General features: G+C 40.5%; 1 non-coding gene and 1 pseudogene across 1 annotated transcript; one reads left to right on the top strand and one right to left on the bottom strand.

Annotated features, from left to right (window-relative positions):
• The first annotated feature begins 16,857 nt into the window (after positions 1–16,857).
• On the top strand, positions 16,858–17,286 carry LOC105713906 (tRNA-splicing endonuclease subunit Sen15-like; annotated as a pseudogene).
• Positions 17,287–18,228: 942 nt separating this feature from the next.
• Positions 18,229–18,454, bottom strand: LOC135276549 (small nucleolar RNA U3). The gene has a single exon (XR_010344112.1). It is a non-coding gene; the product is annotated as a small nucleolar RNA U3 (small nucleolar RNA).
• Between the last annotated feature and the right edge of the window lie 5,951 nt (positions 18,455–24,405).

The raw sequence follows: 24,405 nt of genomic DNA on the forward strand, positions 1-24,405 counted from the left end.
ATAGGATGCATAGTGAAATATCCAAGGCGGCTCATAAGGGGAATTGGCTCACTTGATTATGGAGACTGAGAAGTCCCAGGATAGACAATATGCAAGCTGGGCAACCAGGAAAGCCAGTAGCATGGCTCAGTTCAGGTCTGAAAGCCTCAGAACCAGGGAAGCTGGTGGTGTAAGTTTCAGTCCAAGGCTGAAGGCCTTTTGATGTAAGTCCTGGTGTCCAAAGACCAGAGAACCTGAAGGTTTTACATCCAAGGGCAAGTGAAGAAGGGCATCCCAGTTCTGGCAGAGAAATAAAATTCACCCTTCCTCTGCCTGTCTTTTTGTTCCATCTGAGCCCTCAGCTGTTTGGATGGTGCCTGCCCACGTTGAGAATGTAACTTCCCCACTCAGTCCACCAACTCACACACCAATCTCCTATAAAACACCTGCACAGGCACACTTGGGACAGCTCAATCATTCTAATCTAATGCAAAACCACCCGGGTTTCCCTTTCAGTGGAAGTGCGGGCTCAGTGCCTACTGAGTATTGAGAATAATTATTGCTTTACCAGCTATCAGAGTATTCCTTAACCCAGCCAGCTGAGCAGGTAAAATCAACCATCACAACTGGAAAGGTGGTTATGTAGCCATTTTCTTCCAGGTTGCCATTTTTCAACTGCATAAAACATCACTACTACCGTTGATACAACCTGTATGAGTCTATGTAAATATTGGCTGTGCAGTTGGAATCTGCCTTTACCCCTTAAATAATGGATGTTATCTTCAGTCCAAATTGGGTTTCTTCACATATATAATCTCTGCACCTTACATGTTATGATGCATCTTTATACTCAAAGACTTCTACATTTTTCATTTTGAACACAAAATAATGACATCCAGACTCTCATTTGAAGATTCCTGGCAGACTAGAGCACCACCTGTTCTTGGTGTTTTTTCCCCAATCAATTAAGAATTTAAATTGTTTCTCATCTAAATTGAATTTGCCTTTTTTAAAAAATCATTTTTCTTTCCCACAGCCATCAGCCGTATCTTTGTAAGCAACTGTTTAATGTGATAAAGAAACAAAAGTGTAGTTGTAGAGCAGTGGAAATGAGAGAGGGCAGGATGGAACAGTGAAGAAAAACTAACCTGGTACTAGACCTGGAACTCACCTCGTATAAGGTGAGCTTGAACAGGACACTTCACCTCTTTGGACTTTCATTTCCTTCTTCATAATACGGGGTAAAAATGAGGTCACTAAACTTTCAAAAGGTAAAATTGTCACTATACTCTTTTGCCCACTTTCACTTCCTCATGTCTCAGAAGAAGAGCAGCAGCTCCTTCTTCATTCTAAGACTTTCTCTTCCATTTGAGACCCAAGTTCATCCTCTCTGGCTTCCATCAGGATGTTATTTTTTCTCTTGAATCTTTAATTCCTTTTTTTTTCATTAGCTTCTTCCCTTTTTCTGCCAAAAGCCAAGCTTCCAGTTCACTGTCAAGAACCACTAACAGGCCAGGTACAGTGGCTCACACCTGTAATCCCAGCACTCTTGGAAGCTGAGATGGGCAGATAACTTGAGGTCAGAAGTTTGAGACCAACCTGGCCAACAGGCAAAACCCTGTCTCTACTAAAATTACAAAAATTCACCAGGTGTGGTGGTGCATGCCTATAATCCCAGCTACTTGGAAGGCTGAGGCATGAGAATCACTTGAACCCAGGAGGCAGAGGTTGCAGTGAGCCAAGATCATGCCACTGCACTCCAGTCTGGGTGACAGAAAAAGACTGTCAAAAAAAACAACAAAAACAACCAGTGACAATTGACTTCTGTGGCTTCTTTTTCCATAATCCAACTAGTAGCTTGCCGACTGATTCCACATTCCTTCCTTCACAGTAGATCCATTTGAAACTACCCCAACTTTCAAGTGACTGGGAAAACAGAAATCAGAGATTCTGGTGGCTCAATAAAGACTCAAGGAAACATTCTGTTTTCAGAGGCACATGTGTTGGAAATGAATTAACAGCAGCATCACAAGGTATAGTAATCAATATATAATTGTGTTTAATTACTTGTTTGAAGCAGACCATATTTCTATTTTGCCATTAAATTAATTAGAATATTTAATAGAAACCTGTTTGGAACACATAATTTGCATGAATTCAATTTTTAAAATTTAATTGGCATTTAAGCAAGTGGGTTTTTTTCCAACCAACTGCCAATTCATTTCCCTTGGTTTATGGTTTTATTTATGGTTGATTTTGTTAGACTAGAAAAGTTATGATATTTTGGGTGTTAACCAAAATAGCATGTCAGGAAACTCTAAGTTTGTCTCCTCTGCTCCCACACTAACCGAGCCCTGAACCTACTTTCCTGACATCCTCAGAACTATGGAATTGGCATGAACAGGACTGGCCAAATCTGTAGCAGCTTTCAAAGTGCTTTCAGTCAATAATCTCATTCTAGCCTCATCACCCTGGGGAATCAAAAGGGGCAAGTAAGCAATCTATTTTCTCTTCCCAGTTTCCTAGAATCATATAAAAGATCATCTTCCTCACCTTCATTCATGAATTCCAAAGACATTTATTATGCATTTACTATATGCCAACAATTGTTCCAGGTTAGTAGTTCTCAAAGTGTGGTCCCCAGACCAGCACCATCAACAACACCTCAGAACTTGTTAGGCACATTTTCAGCCCTACCCTACACTGAACCAGAAACTCTGGGGGCAGGCCCATGAATCTGTGTTTTAACAAGTCCTCCATGCTTATGATACATGCCAGACTTTGAGAATGGCTTTTCTAGACTTTCAGCTACAAAGGTGAGTACTCATGCCATGGGTTCAAAAGATTCTCTGGGTCAGTGGAATAGACAGACAAGTGAATAAATCATTACAATATAATGAGCTACATCCACAGTAATAAGAACATAGAGAAAAAGCAAAGTGAGATGACCAACAGAGTTCAAGAGAAGGCCCACAAACCCAAAGCATGCCTTGTGAAGATCACAAAAAAAGGAGTAGAACAAGCAAAAGCTCCTAACCAGGTGTGCAGTCTCAGGCAGCCACCTACCTCCCTGGGTCCCAGTGTGCTCATCAAGGAAACAATGACCACATCAAAGGTGCTGAAGCAGGTTCTAGTCCAAATAGAATTTCTGTGAAGCTCCTTCCATGTTCTGTGTCGCTCTGCCCCCGTTTGTCCAAGGAGATTACGGTCAAACCTGACATCAAACATCAAGAATATATAAAAGGATAAATGAAGGGGTTGTTGTGGTTCATTTTCTTTGGGGAAAGCCAGTAATCAATCCTTTGTGTGGACAGAAGATGAGAACCAAGAGAACCTTTCACTTTGTTCAGTACCAGACCCTTATAACACCACAGCTTCCTACTGGGTAAAAATGCACTGGCCATCCTCATCTTTCTGACTGTGACTATGAGAAAAGGGGCCTGAAGACCTTTCTGTAGTGTTCCTCCATGCGACCTTCTTGATGGGACACTCCATGCAAACATAAACACACATTCCTTAGGAACAGCTGCCATCTGGATAGTGCTTTTCCATTTGGAAAGTGACTCATCTGTGTTACCTTTTTTATACTTAACAGCCCTGTGACCCAAACATCTCTTCCATTTCTCACTGAGAAAAAAACTCAAAAAACTCTGAAGGAGTGGTGTTATGAGTTTAATTGTGCCACCCCTCCAAAAAAATCATTCATATGGGCAAATTATAACCCCCAATGGCTGAGAATATGACCATATTTAGAAAAATAGTCATTGCAGATATAATTAGTTAAGATGAGGTCGTATGGAGTAGGGTGAGCCCCTAATTCAATATCGCTAGTGTTCTTATAAAAGGGAAACTTTGAGCACACATGTGCACACAGGGAAAATGCTGTGTGACAGATGAAGGCAGGGATGGAGATAACGTTTCTGGTAAGCCAAGGAATGCCAAAGATGGCCAGCAAACCACCAGGACGAAGGCAAGAAACATAGGTCAGGTTCTTCTTCACAGCCCTTAGAACCCATGCTGCCCACTCCTTCATGTTAGACTTCTGGCCTCCAGAAGTGTGAAATGATAAAGTTCTGTGGCTTAAGCCACCCAGTTAGTGGTACTTGGCTATGGCTGCCCTCACAAACTATACAAGCAGATTCACCAAAATCTCTGAGGGGCATTGGGCACAAGTGGCCTTCATGCTGCCCCAGTTGAGAAGACACAAAGAAAAGTCAGTGTCCCCCAACTCTGCTGCAGGCCACACAAAGCTCCCATGTCTCAGAGACTCCCCGTCTTTAGCAGTGATGTCCAGGGTCATGCTCAAAGGAAACAGCAGAACCGGCTGGCACTCCGGGGTGCCGAGGGACCTAACAGTAGCCCAGAAGGAAGAATTCGAGTTGAAGGAAAGAGAGAGGGTTGAGGCTGCTACTTGTCTGGGAAGGTGTGTGAAAACCTCATGCCCCATGGGACTCCCATGAACACATCTAGGGGTCGTTACTTAGCAGGAGGCACAATTTTCCCATCAATTAATAGACTAAAAGTCACTGAAACAACCAGTTCAATCTGACCAACATTTTAAATAAGAAAATGACCCGTAACTGTGATTCCTCCACTGGGATTGCTCTGTTCATCTTGGGAAAAGCAGTGTACTCTCACTTCCTATATCATTAACAGAAAGTTGTTAACTGGGATCTTTCTGTGGAGAACACGGCAGTTTGGCAGGGTTGCAGAGAGGATGGGAGGAAATGGGATCTGAAAACATTAACAAGTTCAGTCAGCTAGTTTGACCACCAGTCAAGTATAGCTTATACAACTATTTCAAGATGAAAAATGGGAAATAAAATGAGGAAAGGAAGAAAGAAAAAATAAAACAAAATTATGATGTAAAAATATTGAGTCAGTCACTTGCAATTTTCTTTGCATCCTAAATAAAATGTATGCTTCATTGCAAGGTAGGGCATTGTTTAATATTGCAAGATCTTGTTCTTTTTATAGAGTCTTAAAGCAGAGCCATCTGAAGGAATGCTGGGAACATACAGAGGGAAGCAACAGGTTGGATAATTAAGCTGTCAATAAAAGTAAAAATATATATATATATGTAAATTCAGGGCCCCCTAAATCAGTTTGTGATCAGAGATTCTAATGGAGTGCTTGAAAATATTAGCTTAAGTTCACAGCAGACACACAGAGAATGGAGATTCTGGTGGTTTAAAATAAGATATAATTTACAAATATTATTAAGAGTATAACATTTCAGGGTATGCATTAATTATACAGTTTTAAAAAATACTTGAAATTGTTTAAGTATAATCATATAATAATATAAGAAATAAGTACCATAGAGGTTTTTAGAACCCAGTATTAAAAATTGCTAAAAACTAACAATTCTGGGTGCTAGAAATATTTGTTATTTACATTATTCTTTGCCATTTTCTGTTTTTAAAAACATATCTCTTAAAGCATTTTATAAAGATCTCTTATCCTAATATCTAACAAACATTCTGACTGCATATCTGACATTTACTAGCATTGTGAGTTGGGGCAAATGTTTTACTGTTTCTGAATTGGTTCTTTATCCACAAAGTGAGGTTCATAATAATATAAGGTTACTCTGAGAACTAGAGGTGATGGTATAAAGAGGTGATGGTAAATAGCAGGCATGCCCCAAATAGTCATTACTCTTATTCTTGAATCTCCTCCCCAATTTATAGTCATTCAGCCTAGCAAGCAATATCTTGAACTCTGATGAGAAAACCTCACCTTCTAAGCCATTCTGTTACATTTTTAAAATCTTCATTGTCAGAAAGTCCATTAAATGGTCTTCCTATAACTGTCACCAACAGTCCTTGCGGTTACAAAGTCCTTAAACTCAGTATTCTTTTGGCATTAAATTCAGCTAAGAATCTTCCACTCCCCATACCTTTCCCTATCTCCTTTTTTCCAGGTTAAAATGTCTCAATATCTTTATCATCTTAAATGATATTTAGTATTGAGTTCCTGCACCATGATGGTGAGTTTCCTCCAAGCATACTTCATCTGACCTTTATCTCTTTAAATTGCAACATCTAGAGCTCAAAATGAAGCTGAACTTCCCTCTCAATCCCATATCTTTACTCTCAATCATGGATGGGCAAACATTTTTTCATGAAGGGCCAGATAGTAAATATCTTCAGCTTTATCACCCATACAATCTCTATCAAATTACTCAACTTTGCCATTTTAGTGCAAAAGCAGAGAGACAATACCCTGATACATGGGTATGATTATGCTTCAATAAAATGTTTTTTTACAAAAACAGTAGGCAGGCTGTATTGGACCAACAGATCATAATTAGCTGACCTCAGTGTTTGATGATATTCTTCTAATAAAGAAGGAGTTGCAATGGCTTTTTTTTTTTTTAGACAGAGTCTTGCTCTGTCACCAGGCTGGAGTGCAGCGGTGCAATTTTGGCTCACTGCAACCACCGTCTCCTGGGTTCAAGCGATTCTTCCACCTCAGCCTCCCGAGTAGCTGGAACCACAGGTGCGTGCCACCACACCAGGCTAATTTTTGTATTTTTAGTAGAGACGGGGTTTCACCATGTTGGCCAGGATGGTCTCGATCTATTGACCTCATGATCCGCCCACCTCGGCCTCCCAAAGTGCTGGGATTACAGGCGTGAGCCACCGCGCCCGGCCACAATGGTCTTTTTCAATAACTTCATCATACTATTATATCTTTTGTCATACTTGCCACTGAGCTATGTCTAAAACAATATAGCACCAATTTGAGTGCCTTTCTAGGTGCAAAGAAAGACATAGATAAAATTGTAGGGGTTTGTCAACCTCGTGGTTGGTACATGTAGCAGAGCAGAACAGATCCTTACTGCCAGTTTCAGCATGTCAGAACACAGCAGAACACATCCTTACTGCCAGTTTCAGCACAGATACAGCAGCAACCAGCCTGCACATATCCATCCAGATGCCGCCATAACTGAGCTTAACACAGATGGAAGTTAATTAAAGTTTTCTATGGATATGCAAGAGATTTGGAGATCACAAATGGATATCTTTGCCTTCATCTATTACACATTATCTTGATAGATTCAGCTCACTTCTCCAAACTGTTGGGTCGTCGTTGGATAATCGTTTTATTATCTAAATGTGTAGAGTCATATCTGTTCTTCTCTTTTGTTTATAAATTATTTTCTTCATAAAAGAAATAAAGGGTATTCAAGTAGGAAAGGAGGAAGTCAAATTTGTCTCTATTTGCAGACAACATGATTGTATATCTAGAATACCCCATTGTCTCAGCCCAAAATCTCCTGAAACTGATAAGTAACTTCAGCAGTGTCTCAGGATACAAAATCAATGTGCAAAAATCACAGGTATTCCTATACACCAATAACAGACTTAAAGAGAGCCAAATCAAGTACAAACTGCCATTCACAATTGCTACAAAGAGAATAAAATACCTAGGAATACAACTAACAAGGAACATAAAGGAACTCTTCAAGGAGAACTACAAACCACTGCTCAATGAAATAAGAGAGGACACAAACAGATGGAGAAACATTCCCTGTTCATGGTTAGGAAGAATCAATATTGTGAAAATGGCCATACTGCCCAAAATAATTTACAGATTCAATGCTATCCTCATCAAGCTACCCATGACCTTCTTCACAGAACTGGAAAAAACCACCTTAAACTTCACATGGAACCAAAAGAGAGCCCACATAGCCAAGTCAATTCTAAGCAAAAAGAACAAAGCAGGAGCCATCACACTACTGGACTTCTAATTATACTACAAGGCTACAGTAATCAAAACAGCATGGTACTGGTACCAAAACAGAGGTATAGACCAATGGAACAGAACAGAGGCCTCAGAGGCAACACCACACATCTACAACCATCTGATCTTTGACAAACCTGACAAAAACAAGCAATGGGGAAAGGATTCCCTGTTTAATAAATGGTGTTGGGAAGACTGGCTAGCCATGTGCAGAAAGCAGAAACTGGACCACTTCCTGACACCTTACACTAAAATTAACTCCAGATGGTTTAAAAACTTAAACATAAGACCTAACACCATAAAAACCCTAGAAGAAAATCTAGGCAAAACCATTCAGGACATAGGCGTAGGCAAGGACTTCATGACCAAAACACCAAAAGCATTGGCAACAAAAGCCAAAATAGACAAATGGGACCTAATCAAACTCCACAGCAAAAGAAACAGTCATTAGAGTGAATCAGCAACCAATAGAATGGGAAAAAATTTTTGCAGTCTACCCGTCTGACAAAAGGCTGATATCCAGAATCTACAAAGAACTAAAACAGACTTACAAGAAAAAATCAAACAAGCCCATTCAAAAGTGGGAGACGGATATGAACAGACACTTTACAAAAGAAGACATACATGAGGCCAACAAACATATGAAAAAATGCTCATCATCACTGGTCATTAGAGAAATGCAAATCAAAACTATATTGAGATACCATCTCATGCCAGTTAGAATGGCGATCATTAAAAAATCTAGAGACAATAGATGCTGGAGAGGTTGTGGAGAAATAGGAACACTTTTACACTATTGGTGGGAGTGTAAATTAGTTCAACCATTGTGGAAGACAGTGTGGTGATTCCTCAAGGACCTAGAAATAGAAATTCCATTTGACCCAGCAATCCCATTACTGGATATATATCCAAAGGATTATAAATCATTCTACTACAAGGACACATGCACACAAATGTTCATTGCAGCACAGTTTACAATAGCAAAGACCTGGAACCAACCCAAATGTCCATCGATGATAGACTGGACATGGAAAACGTGGCACATATACACCATGGAGTATTATGCAGCCATCAAAAACAATGAGTTCGTGTCCTTTGTAGGGACATGGATGAACCTGGAAACCATCATTCTCAGCAAACTGACTCAAGAACAGAAAATCAAACACTGCATGTTCTCACTCATACACAGGTGTTGAACAGTGAGAACACATGGACACAGGGAGGGGAACATCACACACTGGGGTCTGTCAGGGGGAAATAGAGGAGGGACAGCGAGGGGTGGGGAGTTGGGGAGAGATAGCATGGGGAGAAATGCCAGATATAGGTGATGGGGAGGAAGTCAGAAAATCACACTGCCATGTGTGTACCTATGCAACAATCTTGCATGTTCTTCACATGTACCCCAAAACCTAAAATGCAATAGAAAAAAGAAAAATAAAATAAATTAAGGTGTTTAACACTAAAGGAAAACAATAATAATAATAATATTTTATCTTCTAAAAGTCTTGTTTGATAACAACTGTAACCTAATCACTTATTTGCTTTATCAAGATATATATATATAAATTTTAAATGCATTTAATAAACATATAAAATATTAAAAAATAAAATAAAAAATTAAATTATTTTCTTCATTATTCATAAGATGCTTGCATCATTCAGGTATTTACATGGTAGCAATTAACTAGTTGCTAATGAGGCACAAAAAGCCATCCAATTCCTTTCAGCAGTAGTTCATAATTCAATCCAATATTTTTTTGTTTATGCAGACTCAAGAATGCCCTTAATTAAGATCTGCTGTAATTTCCTACCTTGATGACTCAGCCTCTATAGCATCGCCACCCTATTATCAGCATGCAAGTGAAAAGAACACGGGAGTGTGAGTCAAAATGCAAATATCAGTCCCATTTCCGTTATTTTTTAATTTGAAAGCTTAAGTAAGCTAATTAAGTTCTCTTCAACTGTATCTCTTCATGCATAAAAGAGAGAAATTAATGCTTTCCCTGCCTTTCTCACAAGGTTAATTTAATTGTAAAACATGGACAAAGATTTGAAGGTTATTTTTTTCTGTATATGTAATATGCTTATTATATAGAAAGATACTTACATATACTATTAGCAGAGAGAGTAGATAACAGACCAGTATTACTATATAATCTTAACTTTTCTGGAGAGAACCACACAAAAATGTTAATAATGCTCATCTCTCTGTAGTAGAATCATGAGTGAGATTTATCTTGCTGTATTTTGCTTATTTGTAGTTTCTGTTTTTCTACAATGAGTGATTACTATTTGTATAAAAATGAAAGTTCAAGTTTTAGAATAATTGTTTATTGAATCATAACACATGTTAATTCTACAATATTGAGAAATACAGAATTGTGTAAAAAAATCACAGACACTAAAATGCCCTTACTGGAATGTTAATATAACCCAGAAAAGAGTTGCAGTAAGCCATCGCTAAGGCTGAGTTCTTACATCCCATGGTGCTTGATGCTCAGTGAGTTATATTAAGCAGCTGAGTAACTGTACGCATCAGCCAACATTTTTGGTAAGTTTCCACGGCAATTTAAATAAGAAATTAAAACCACCATGGCCCATATAATTAGAGTTGAATCATAGAGAGCTATTTGGGTTGGCACTGCTAAAACTTCTGTTGTGATGCTCTTAAAATGAACAACAAATAAAAACGTTGGGTTTTGGAGGACTTACATTTTAAATAATTTGGAACAAATAAACTTAAATATACAAAGAATATAGTTTTAAAAACTAGAGTGAGCAAGACACTAATTTCCTTAAAGAGAAGTAAGTTAAGGGTAAACTTTGAAAAAAGTCAGATCTTACATTCGGTGCTGGAATTTTTTCAAACAGCTTTCAAAGCCTAACTATTCCGTCAGAGTCACAGTCATAGAAGTCTAGCTATTCCATCAGAGTCGCTCTAAATCAGCTTCCTACATTAAATATGGATACAAACACTAAGGCTAATGCAGAATAATAGGAGCTTATATATGGTACAAACAAATTTCCTCTCCCTCTTGTGTTACCACCAAATGAGAAACAGAACGAAATTTGTGATTGACTTTTTTTAATACAGGAAATGCATTTTTCATTCTCCTTAAACCAAAAACCCCTGGATGGAAGAATTACATTGTGATCATAAAAGCAGATAGAATCACAGCATTTTTTTTCTTTAATTCTTTTCAGAAGGCTTTCTGCATTAGCTAAAGCTATTAACTAAAAATAAATCCAGAGGGAGGAAATATTTGCAAATTATATATGTGATAACAAACTTTTGTGTAAGTAGGGTGTATTTTTTAGAAAATCCCTTACAATTCAATAAGAACACCAATAACCCAATTTTAAAATGAGCAAAGGATCTGAATAGACATTTCCCTAAAGAATATATACAAATGGCCAGTAAGCACATAAAAAATGTTCAGTATCATTGCCCATCAGGGAAATACAAAGTGAAACCACACTAAGACACTACTTTATATCCAATGAATGGCAATAATCAATAATATGAGAAATAACGTGTTGGCAAAGATGTGGAGAAAACAGAAAATGCATACTCTTCTTGTCAGAATGCAAATTGGTGCAGCCACTTTGGAAAACAATCTGGCAGTGCCTCAAAAGGTTGAACATAGAGTTACTATCTAACCCAGCAATTCCCTTTTAAGTATTTACCCCAGAAAAACAAAAACATATGTCTGCACAAAAATATGTGTCCACAATGTTCATAGCAGCATTACTATAACAGTATATGTCTGCACAAAAATATGTGTCCACAATGTTCACAGTAGCCACAAAGTGTAAACAAGTCCATGAAGTGATGAACAGATAAATAATATGTATATCCCTACAATGGAATATTACTTTGATTTTTTAAAAAATGTACTGATCTATACTACAACATGAATGGACCTTGGAAATGTACTAAGTGAAAGAAGCCAGTCACAAAAGACTACATATTGTATGATCCTATTTATATAAATATCCAGGATAAGAAAATCTACACAGACAAAAAGATTAGTGATTGCCTAGGACTGGGAAAAAAAATTTTTTTTTTTTGAGACGGAGTCTTGCTCTGTCACCCAGGCCAGAGTGCAGTGGCATGATTCAGCTTACTGCAACCTCCGCCTCCTGGGTTCAAGCAGTTCTCCTGCCTCAGCCTCCTGAGTAGCTGGGATTACAGGTGTGTGCCACCATGCCCAGCTAATTTTTGTATTTTTAGTAGAGACGGGGTTTCACCATGTTGGTCAGGCTGGTCTTAAACTCCTGACCTCGTGATCCGCCTGCCTCGGCCTCCCTAAGTGCCAGGATTACAGGTGTGAGTCATCGTGCCCGGCACTGTATAGAAATTGTCTAACTTCTTTACCTACCTTTATTCTCATTCTCCATACACAAAAGTTCCACCTCACTTATCAACTATAGAGTCTCCAGGACCCACTCACTGAGGAGCTGGCTTCCTCTCAATCCCCAGACTAAGGGATTTAAGATAACCCCATCCCTGTCCCCATGGAAATACAGACCTCTTTTCGAGAAAGGAAAATGTCATTCAGATCTAAAATTAAGCATTTTGCTTATTCAGACACTGTGCTGTAAATCCATCATCTAAGTTTATAAAGAAGCCATATTTATGATTAAGAAATCTCAGCAAAGACTAAGGTCAAGGTCTCAAGTAAGATTAAATAAAACACTCTGCTCTATCTTACGTGGCAGATTTTCCCTGTTATGTATCCCTTTAAAGAGATTTGGATTCCCCTATGGCAAATTATTTTACTACAGAACTTATCTTTATCCATTTGAAATGTAAACCTTTATGTTTATATGAACATCCATATCAAGATTTTTATCTACTGCTATAAATAGTAATAACTTAGAACTGCTTTTTAATACACATGTAAGGTGTTACTGAACTTACTGGTTTATTAAATTATTATTAGTTTATTATTCATTTCCTACCTAGCCCTGAGCCTTTTGCTTCTTAATACTATAAAAGCCCCTACACATCTCTGGCTTTTGAAATGACTGTTTTAAAACTGTTAAGTTTGCTGAAGCATTTTACTACAAGCTTGAATCAAAAGTGCTTCTGATGTTGCTGAAGGTAAACTAAGAGGTGGGGCTTCATCTTTTCTCCTACTCCAGTGGCCTTCAGCCCCTCTTCTCTGCAGACTCTCATGCCCATAGTCACACCTTAGACTCTCCTCTTGCTGCTAGACGTTGGAGAGAGCTGACCACGCTATAGAGAAGATACTAACCAACGACCTCTGGTCTTGGCCACCCTTTCCCAAACCCTGTGAAACAAGTACCTTGGGTTGGGCTGGAGCATGGGGAGCACCTTTTCCACATGATCTAGTAAGCCTCACACTAAAGCAAAGTATGAGGCCTAATCTGCATCTTGGATCTCTCCACACCCCAGGCAGCTACAAAGAAGAAAAAGACACAGTGTGAGCCCACAGCACTAACCTCTCTAATGCATAGACAAGAAAGAGAGGAAGAAAAGATGGACAGTGATCTTACAGAATAAACCCTGGACAGCTAACCACTTTGGTCACTTGGGTAGAAGAGAGAGAGGAGAGCAAGTCCTGTCCATGAACTGATATTTTTTCTCAAACTGACTTCACAGTGAGTAAATGTGGCCTCATCAGTACCCTGGAATCTGTCCAAGCAGATTAGTGTAAGGTTGGCTGCGTCGTGGAGAGTTCGGACACGCCTCCTCCCCTCGCCAGGAGCTCGGACACGCCTCCTTCCCTTGCCGGGAGCTCAGACACGCCTCCTCCCCCCGCTGGGAGCCCGGGGAAAAAAGCCCCATCAGGACTTACCTGATACCATCCAGGCCCCACTCCCTTCCATCCGGGTCCCACTCCCCTCCATTTTGTCCCACCCACCTTGGCCACAGCCAATCGGATGCCTCCACTCCCTATAAAACCCCGTGCCTGAGAGGGGTCCGTGCGATTTTTCCAGCCCTTCCTGTCCGGACAGCAGAACCTCGTCCGGGAGCCTGAATAAATTCCCTTGCATTGGATTATTTTCGTGCTGGCCTCAGTTTCTCCGTTTCGTCTTCGGCGAAAACAGACCTTACAATTAGCATGTCTTCTACCTTGAGAAAAGGAAGAAGGGTAGGGCATAAGAGAGCCTCTCCTCTCCTAGAGGTCTGGAATGTTCAACTTCTGAAATCCAATGAAACCAATAAATTTAATAAATCCAGGAGATCGCCAACCTCCTTCAACCCCTCCATTGTCACTTCAGTGATTCTTTTCCAGCACTCTTGCCCCTTTGTCTCTCCACCTGATCTACCCTAGAATCCCCAGCCTTTGTGAAGAGAAACAGCTGAGCCGAGCTGTAGATGACCACATTGCACAGATCTGCAACTCAGAAACACCTTGCACTTCTTTTCAGATTAACACCTTCTTCCATTCCACATAGATGTTTCTCCAACTCTCTAACACTCTCATGAGGCTTCTTCCTTCCTTTCTATCTGTAAGGCCAGTTGCCTCGCCGGGAGCCCGAACGCACACCCCCCACCTTTTTGCGAAAGCCCGGACATGTTCAGACATGCTTGGACAAGCTCGGACATGCTCAGACATGTTCCCTCCTCCCCTTCTCACACAGCCTGGTCTTCAAACAAAGGCTTGTAACCATACCCAATAGTAGTCCTGCCTTGTCCACACCCTGCTCTCCCAAACCAATCAAGCTATTTCACTCCTTATAAAACCCCATGTCTGAGACGCCCCCTCTTGTCGGACCGCAGAACCTCACCCAGGAGCCTGAATAAACCCTTCGCATTGGATCTTCCTGTGCTGGCCTCAGTTTCTTCCCTTTTAAACTCAGCGAGAACAAACCTTACACTATCCACCTCCCTTTCCCTTAGCAGATGTGTGTGACTCCCTCTCTACAGTAGAAATAGGCTTGTGAAGGAAAAGCTGATGAAGTTGATGAAATTCTTGTATCTGAACCAATTGTACTTTCTTCCCTCCAGTCACATAGAAAAAGCTCCTTCTCTTCAAAGCACTAAGCAGTATCCATGTTGTCTCTGAGTAGCATCTACTTATGTTTCTGTGATGTTGCTAAAAATAGAAACCCTTATCTTAGTATATGTTTGACGTGCACTTCTTTTACTACGAAAGAGGTCGAGTATCTTTTACATGGTTTTGTGTACATTGAATTTTTTTTTTTTTTTTTTTTTTTTTGGAGACAGAGTTTCACTCTTGTTGACCAGGCTGGAGTGCAATGGCACGATCTCGGATCATACAGCCTTCACCTCCTGAGTTCAAGCAATTCTCCTGCCTCAGACTCCCGAGTAGCTGGGATCACAGGCAAGCGCCACCATGCTTGGCTAATTTTGTATTTTTAGTAGAGATGGGGTTTCTCCATGGTGGTCAGGCTGGTCTCAAACTCCTGACCTCAGATGATCTGCCTGCCTCAGTCTCCCAAAGTGCTGGGAGTACAGGCGTGAGCCACTGCACCAGCCACATTGAATCTTCTTTACCAATTCCTTCCATCCATCATTTTATCTCCTTCTTTTCCACATTCTTTTTCTTTCCTTTTTATTTTTCTTCTTTTCTTAGTTGGCCCTCTATGTTCTTTACCATGTTTGAGCACTGTCTATTCTCATTGCTTTCTTTCCACTTTTGCCTTCATTTCCGTGATGGTTTTACCTTTTTCTTACATTTCTTTGTTGAGTTCTTCTAGCTTACATTTTATCATCTCCTATATCTATCTTTTCCTTGGGCTCTTGCATATCTGAAGTTCCTGTTTCATAAAAGCAGTTGCTTTATTGATTATTTTTACTTCATACAATATATGCAGCATTTATCTGCTTCAAGGCAATATTTTTTCTCATGAGTATTTCTTGTCTAACTTTTTTTCTGTTCCTTCTTCCCTCTCCCCGTGGTTCATAGTTATGTGGATTTTCACTTTTTGATTCTTCATTATTGAAAGAGAGAAATTTTTTCAGACCAATTATTTGCAGGTTCATGTTCAGAAGGGACCAGTGCCAGGCTCCAACCTGGCTAGAATTTCCTCATTCCCCAGGGTTTTGTGAGTGGATGATGGGCAACAGTGGTTCATTCTCATAATAGCAACTTTCTCTTCTCCCCTGATGTCGTAGAGATGGTCCATTTTCTCTACATGCAGCCTTTCTGTGTGGCTTCTCATTTGGCTTGCTTCCTCCAGTTTTTAAAAGCCAATAATGTTCAGAAGCACTCCTGCCCCTTACGTGTGCACTCCTGCCCCTTACGTGTTGTAGTGAGGGTTTGGGATTTTGCTCCTCAGGAAGTACCCCTTTTTCCTTTAATGGCTCTTTGAAACCCACAATCTCTACATCCTCTCTCTCCATTCTTACCAATTCTTACCTTCTCTATTATTGCTTTGGGAATTTACAGTTCCTTGCTTTCATCAAACTGGAGTTTGTATTTTTGGTTTTTGCATTCATGTTTTGCCTTTGGATGATTTTTAGGAAGATCTAGAAGAAATGCCAAATATGTGCTTTAGTATCTATGGCAAGTCTGTCTTTTTATGCTTTCTCTGAAACCTCTCTCTGTGTATATTTTCAAGCTCTTCTATTTTTTCTCAAGTTTATGTAAGGAAATAAAAAGCCTCCCTAGTATCCCCTGTACTTAATGTCCTTTTTACCACTGTGTCTCTTCACATTCACCAAATATTTATTAAATGCCTGCTATAGATGGAGCATAGCATTTGGTATTCGGGTTTTAACGTTGAGCAAGGTCAATGTTGCCTCTGCTCCCTCTGAGCTTATAATCTAGGAGAGAGAACTGAGAATTAAATCAGCAATACAAATACTCTAAATTCACTCTCCCTCCTTCCATTTACTTTCCGGCTTTCTGCAATCCAGCTTTTGTCCCTCAGCTCTGCTAATATTATTCGGGCAAAGACACCAGAGAAAATTCCATTAACAAATCCAGTGGAAGATCTTCGGTCTTCAGCTCACCTTTCTCCTCTGTGGGCAGTTCACCATTCCTCTCACATTGAAACGTACCCCAGATTTCTGTGACCTCTCACGCTCCTTTGCCCTTGTCACCCGCCTTTGATTTCTCTGTCTACTGACAGCTCCTCCTGCTTCTCATTAGCAGCGGGTGTTCTCAGAGCTCTGCACTGGCCAGCATGAAGGAACCCGCTGATTCTGAGCTGACCCCCAGCTGCAGCAAGCTGGGCCCTGGCAGTGTTCACAGCAGCTGTGCTCCCTCATGGGCCCCTTGAGAATGCCTGGATGGGCAGCCACCCTAAGTACTTGGAAATGATGGAATTAGGTAAAGGAGATGCCACCCAAGTTTATGTAGCATTCTTGGTTTACCTGGATCTCACGGAGAGTAAAAGTTGGCATGAAGTAAATCGTGTGGGAGTGCCGGAACTGCAGCTCATCTGCCTTGTCCTGAGCTAGAAGGGGAGGGGTTACAAACTGTAGTATCTGCCCGCTTCATTGCTTCCCTCAGCCATAACCGCTCAAAGGAAATCTTGAAGGCATCTTGGAATACAGATGTTCCAAGTGGCATTACTTTTAATAGCCCAAATTATAAACCACCTAAAAATTGAGGGCAGGAGTCAGCAAACCTTTTCAATGAAGGGCCAAAAAATATATATTTTAGGGTTTGCAGGCTATACCGTCTCAGTCATAACTTGTCAACACTGCTGTATGTAACACAAAGCAGCCACAGACAATATGTAAACAATATGAGCACGACTGTGTTCCAATAAAACTATTTACAAATGTGGTGCCATAGTTTGCCATCCCCTGGTCCAGGAAATAGTCAACAAATGGATATACATGAATGGTTCATTAAGTACTTTTTAAAAATTAGTAACGAATATTATATAAAACCTGAGAAAATGTCATATTAAATAAAAACTGCAAGAGACAAAAGTGTATGAATGGCTGTGATCATAACTGAAATAACACACCCAGCGTATGATAAAAAAGACGGCAAAGTAAATCAAATTAATAACCATGGTTGTGGTAGGATGGCAGGACAGTAAATGAATAACTTTGTCTTTTCTGAATATTTGTTTTCATTTGTTTTTCTTTTATAATAAAAATTGTTTATCTTAAAATTTTTTAGAGCTTTGTCCTTGGTCCTTTTCCCCTTCATTCTATGTCTCATCCCTAAATATCTTCCTGCATCCCTACTGTTTAGCTGTACTATCTATGACAAACAACTCCCAAATCTAAGTCTTTAGCTCAGACTTCTCTTCTGAGCTCCAGATTCATACTTCAGCCACTTACTAGACCTTGATACCATGGTGTCCCTCTTTCAATTCCAACTATGTAGATATAAAACTTCAAAAGGAATAATATTTGAAGTAGTACCTCTGAATATCTCCAAAACAATTACTAAGCCAAATCCCCCTGTCTGGTTTAGTGGCTTTTCTGTATTCTGCATCTCCCAAAACTAAAGCCAAGCATTTACTCTAAATCCTTGTCATTTTCTGATATTCTTCAATGTATTTTGTCTTTTTTCTTCTTTTTTTTTAATTGGAACCACTCCAACTGCATTCTCCCCATCTTCCACTCCCAAAGGAAGAGGAGAACGATCATCAGCGGCAAGTGGCAGTAGCAGCAAAGCAACTCCATGAGACAGCTTCACGCTCAGCATCATGCTGCGCCTTCTCCTCATGGGTTCTGGTGCTCTTCTGCAGCTCTGTACATGTTCAGAGAAACTTCCTTAGTAACAACTATAGACTTGATCCCTGAAGGTATAATATTTCAATGTATTTTAATTCTGCTCCCTGGCCTCCAAGCCCACCTTGACTGCCCTGGTCCAATCCTTGGTTGTCCCAGGCCAAGATGACTGCTGGGACAAGATGACCTCTCAGCTGGTCTTCCTGCCTCAATCTCACTCCCTTCCAGGCAATATATCCACCAATCTCAGCGTGATCTTCCTAAAATCCAAATTTAATCACAACAGACTCCTATTTAAACCCTTTAATTTCCCCCAACCCTTCTTCTGGTAATATATAAACTCTTATCATAGTTTTTAAAGCCTTGCATGATCTGGCCTCGGCCTACCATCCCAGGGTTATGTCCTGCTGCAACCCTCTCTCCCCTACCCTATACCTTAGGTGCTACTATGCCTCATTACTCCTTCTCAAGCCTGCCATGACAGTCTAGCCCTGTACCATCCAACATGCTTTTCCCTGGAATACACTTCCTGAAATATTTCTTTTTCTCAAACACACTTCCTCTGTGTTTCTACCTACATTAATCATTCTACGAGAGTCACCTCAGTGGCTCCCTCCCCACTGAAACCTTGCCTGCCCCGCAGCCCACCCTACAACCTTCTCTCCTCTGAGCTCCTGTTTGATGTCCCAGATGCATCTGTCCCATCGTGTTTGAATTCAGTTTGTTCATCGGGTCTGTGTCTAGGCTGAGAGCTTCTTGAGGGCAAGGACAGGGCCTTACTCATCATTGCACATTTAATATGTTCCAAAGAGCCAAGGGCTTAAATGCTTGTGAATTAATGAAGGAGCAAGTGATTGAATGAACTGTGGTGAGATTATGATGTAGAGAACAACTCATAGTAGTCAGTAGGGAGAGGCATTTTGTAACCTTGCTGGTGTTGAAAGATGAGAAATACAGTCTTTGTCTCTGGCTATTAAGTGTTTTACAGCAGATCTTTTCTGAAGTGTTAAAAGTTAAATCAATTTCCAAGAAAACATGACTGGTGATGTAAAATATGTCGTGAGGGGAATATTTCCCCTCCTAATATTTTCCATGTACATGAAAGGGAAAAGTGCACCCAACACATATGTATAATGCTGTCATCCAGAAGGTCATGCTCTCGTGTTTCTCCAGGCGCTTATGTGCAGGGTAGCAAATGAGTATGTTGGCCAGGGATCAATCCACACACAAAGTTGGCATGCTCTTCACCATGTAATGAGTCATCTCCCTGTCGGTACCTGGTCAGGCCCAGCTCTGAGACAGAGCAGACAAGAAGGGACCCATTTGATGTCCTAGATGCATCTGCCCCATCATGTTTGAATTATACTAGACTGATCTGGCCAGGCCTGAGGAATCACACTCCATTTAGGCGTGGAGTCACCCTAAAGCCTTGTCTACTATAAAAGACAGCTTTGGATTCTGGGAGTGCCCATAATGAAGCCAAAAGAGCTATCAGGCCACACACGTAAGGAATCTATGGGTGTTGAAAAATATTGATAAGATGGACATCATGTCCTATGATGGAAGTCTCACAGAAGAGCAAAGGCAGAACCTAAGGCCATGGGTAGAAGTCAAAATACAGTTCAAAGTGGACCCCAGGGAGCAGGCAAGGCAGTAGCAGTTTCCTTAAGACACAAAACCTATACTACAAGACAATGGCAATATGGTATTGATCCTGGCATTTATATATGTATATAGATAAGGACTGTGTACTGGACATTGTTTTTGGAATTGGGTGCCCAGAACCATTTCCTTGTATGGTAGGTAAAAGAATCTTTCTTGTGGAAAGTGCATTCCTGGGGCTTGAGTGAAGCTAACCTCACCCAGCCTTGACCCCATGGCAGTGGGCACATGGCCCAGACCTGACCTCACATTCCTCCCCAGGATGCTGGGTCTCTAAGGTGGTTGATTGTAAGTCCCAGGCCTCTGGCAGCCATGTTGCTTTCCCATCTGTAGGATGAATAGGCAGAAAGAAATACAAGTGTGAGATGCAGAGAGAATCAGAGACTGGAGAAGAGTGTTTGACCGCTGAAGCAAGAAGCAGGTCTGGAATTTCTTTTAAAGTCTGAATTGGGTGTCTGTGGCTGGCAGCCAAAAGAATCCTCTAGAGGCCAACATGTGTTGCTCTTGAGAGGAGGCAGGACTTGGTTGATGCTTAGGGCTGGGTCTGCAACGTGGGCAGAGCACCAGATCTTGAGAAATTTTCACAATTCTCTTTGTGACCACCACATTTTATGCTGAGATTTTTTTTTTCCAAAAGAGAAGATAAGTCTAGATTTTTAGTCACTGCTATTATATTCTTTCCTACACCTTTGTGTTTCTCATCCTTTTCACACTCATGCTCAACCCTCTGAATGAGAGGAGGGGAAGGCGTTGGCTGTATAGCAACTTTAAAACCACTTGAAGCCACCTATCCAAAGGATGCCTGAAGTCATCCTCTGGATATCCGGGGTCCTCTTGTTTAGTGGAGGGCAAGGGACTCCTAGACCACAATTACCTGTGATCTGAGAAGTCAGCCTAGGCCTGATCTCCCTTAGGGTTTCATTTTCCCCTGAAATTGAAGCTGAAAATAGAGCTCTACTTAGTCCTCCTCCCTGCAGGATCGCATAATGGCCCTGTATAATTAGACTGAAGACATTCCCTGCTGTTAGCTGGTCACGTAAAACAAGCAGAAAGCACTAGAAAGAAAGAAGAGTGGTTATTTAGAAGTAAATAGCAAGGGAAGATCGGAAATGTTTGATCTCATATATGGATACGGCCTTTGTGTTCTCCAAGTAATTACTTTTGGTTTACTTTTTTCTTAAAGTGCATTGAGATTGGAAGGTTAGTAAAAATGAACAATAAAATTAGGCACTAAAAACAAATGAGGCTCTCACGTGATAGAGTCAAATAAGAGAGAGAAAGTCTTGGCTCTACCTTAGCTGCAAAACAGAGTTTTGTCAGCCGCTTCAGTATTTTTAGACCTTCCCTGCTAACACCAATTAAATGAGAGAAGGGATCTCGAAGTTTGGGTCAAAACCTTGATTTTCAGATGAGAGAGCACATCAACTTTCAGAGAAAATCTCAGATGTCCCTAGTATTTCTTCACTATAAAACCTCCTACAAGGTCTCTATTCCAGAAAACTTTGAATCTCATTTCTGCAAGGTACAAACTAATAGCCCTTACAAAGACTGTCAGAGATTTCATTTTAAAACACTATTAAACCTAGAAGATGGTGGCCAAATTGGAGAGGATGTTTGATCCTCTCCCAATTTTCCGCTGCTGCAAAGCAGAGACTGATAGTAAATCATTCTTTGCAGTCAGTTCTGTTTTTTAAGAACAAGAAACCATTTTAGAAGTTTTTCTCTTTTTTTCCCTGCTAGGGCTTCATAACATTGGCACCCAGCTTGTGAAACAGAGGGAGAGAACAGAAACCACATCCAGAAGTAATCATCTCCCCAGCCCTGCAATGGATTGTATGTGTTAAAGGTTCTGTGGACTAAATTAGCATAAGGGTATTTCATAAAAAGTTATGTAAATCTTAAGTGGAGGTAATGCTCTTCTCCTTAAACTTAGGGATGAGAAAACAGTAGGCCCCAAGACCTCGCTACAAAACAGTAGCTTTGCTGCTTCTTGTGCCACCAAATTAAACAGACAATTGGAAGGAAACCACCCCACCTCGTATACTCACATAAACTAAGTTTTATTGTTAACTGGCACACACTGAAAAGCATGAGACGAATGGAGCCAAACTTCCCACAATTGTTCAGTCAATTTGCTATCGTTCTATTTCTTAATTTTTTGGGGGGAACAGGGAAGAGCACAGTTACCTTTTCCTCAGCACTTACTCAGTCCATAGATAATAGAAAGTTATTTCTTTTAAACTTGCAAATGAGATTCTTTATCTCAGAGGCCCAATAACCATTTCAAAGGGAATATTTTTATTTTTAAGAGATTCTGTTTTTAATTGGCTATTTAGAAAGTCTGTTTAAAAAAACGTACATACTTGCTGGAGTTAACTTGTTCTTTAAGGTTCAAAAAAAGATCTACAAAAGGGAAACAAAATGGACATTGAAATGCTGATTTCAGGGATAATAATACTTAAAAACTTGGGGAGTTGGAGGAAATCTGTCCCCTTTAATATCTCGGTTTGCACTTCGCCTGTTAGCACTTGCTAATCACATTGCGCTCAGAGGCAATCAGACACTTGCAACAATTGCTTTTTAAGCACCACAGAACTACCTGCAGTAATTTGGTTGCTTTCAACCATTCTCCAAATAAAAATATCCCTTTAGCCCAAAGGCTCAGAGTTTATAAGGTTTTTTTTTTTTTTTTGAGAAACTAACATACACATTCCCATGCACTTTTATCACCTTAGGCTAAAAATGTAACAGACACAAAGACAGAGAAGGAGCTGGAAGAAATTAAGAAGAGTGCTTTCCAAAGTTTGGAAATTCCTTGAACAATAAGGCACATCTAATGTATATGCAATAACTCTGCAGTAAAGAGAAAGACAGAGAAACGAGAGCCTGCATAAAAGCCTTGGCAATTCTATGTTTTAAATAAGGTGAAATGGCAAAATGTTTTGTTCTGTATGGTATCTGTTCAACTGTAATTCTACACTCCACGTAATGTGAAAATCTAAGCTTGGGCAAAGTTGGCCTTTTTTTTCCTTTAATCCACACTGACACTGTGCCCAGAGATGGGGCTCTAGCTGTTGAGGGACTGGAAGAATCTCAAGGAGTGAGTGATTGGCTCAATCCCGAATCCTCTATGTACCAAGAGGATCACTTTGACCCTGAAGCCGTTGCAAACGGTTGCTTTTTCTTGTAAGTAGAGTCTGCCCTCACGTGGTGAAAGTGAGAGGCTGCTTTTACATCCCAGGACACCTTCCTCTGGCTTCTAGGGCGGCAATTTTTGTAGTGACTGGCGCCATTTTACCACCATGCCATCTTTGAACTGCTCTGCGTTTTTCCCTCCCCTCTGTCCTACTTCCCCCTTTTCCTCTTCTTCTTCCTTTCATCTTCTTTCTGTTTCTTGCCCTCTACTTCTTCCTTCCCCCTTGCTTTCCTGAGCCCTCCACTGTATTATTCAGTGGCCCAGATTCCCTGTCTTGGGGAGGATCTGGACTCTGATTTAAGGAATTCAGAAAATGCACTCTCAATAAATAATTAGAGAAAGATCACTTTAAGGGATAATAGCATGACATCGTAGATTCTGAACCAGTAATTGAGAGACCTGACTTTCACTGATCATGGCTCTGTCCCACAAATAGGATATGGATATGACATGTTTATACACAAAGCAAGAAATCTAGGCATATGCACAACTTCCTAGAGAACCAGGAGGCAGGAAGACAAAGTGGGTTCATCTGCCCTCTTTTTTAAAAAAGCAGTAAGGACACCTAATGCTGACCCCACAGCTCCCACTGAGCTATTCCAAATACAAGGTAAGCAATCAAAAACCAATGCTCATATGGCAATATAGCCTCAAGAGAAAGCTCCCTGTTTCCCTCATGGTCCTATTCCAGACAGCCCATCACCCCTAGGGCCACCCTGAGCAACCAGTCCACCCTGGGCATCATTTTCCTCATGTCACATCCCTACCCAAAAATAATCTTCAAACGTCTATTGCCTTCAAAGTCTGAATACCTGTGCATTATTCAGGATCTCTCCTCTCTGTCTCTCTGTCTCTCTCTCTGTCTTTTTCTCTCTCTCTCTCACACAGACACACACACACACACACACACCATAGTCTCAACCTACTCAAGTTCTCTACTCCAGCCACATTTCTCTCCTGGGCATCCCCCAATGTCCATCATTGTTTTTAACCTCTGTACTTTTACATTTGCTGATTCCCAGCCCAGAAGAGTCTTACTCAAATCCCACAGCCTTTTGTGGAGCTTATGTCAGTCTAGAAGTCCTTTTTTTTCCCAACACTGAAACTGCATTAGTACGCAAAGCAAGACATGTCACCCAGGGAGATGGAAGTTGAAGGTGCTTTCATACCATATGAA

This window comes from Aotus nancymaae, unplaced genomic scaffold (genome assembly GCF_030222135.1).
Source record: "Aotus nancymaae isolate 86718 unplaced genomic scaffold, 86718_ANA_hifiasm-v0.15.2.pri h1tg000025l, whole genome shotgun sequence".
NCBI lineage: Eukaryota > Metazoa > Chordata > Mammalia > Primates > Aotidae > Aotus > Aotus nancymaae.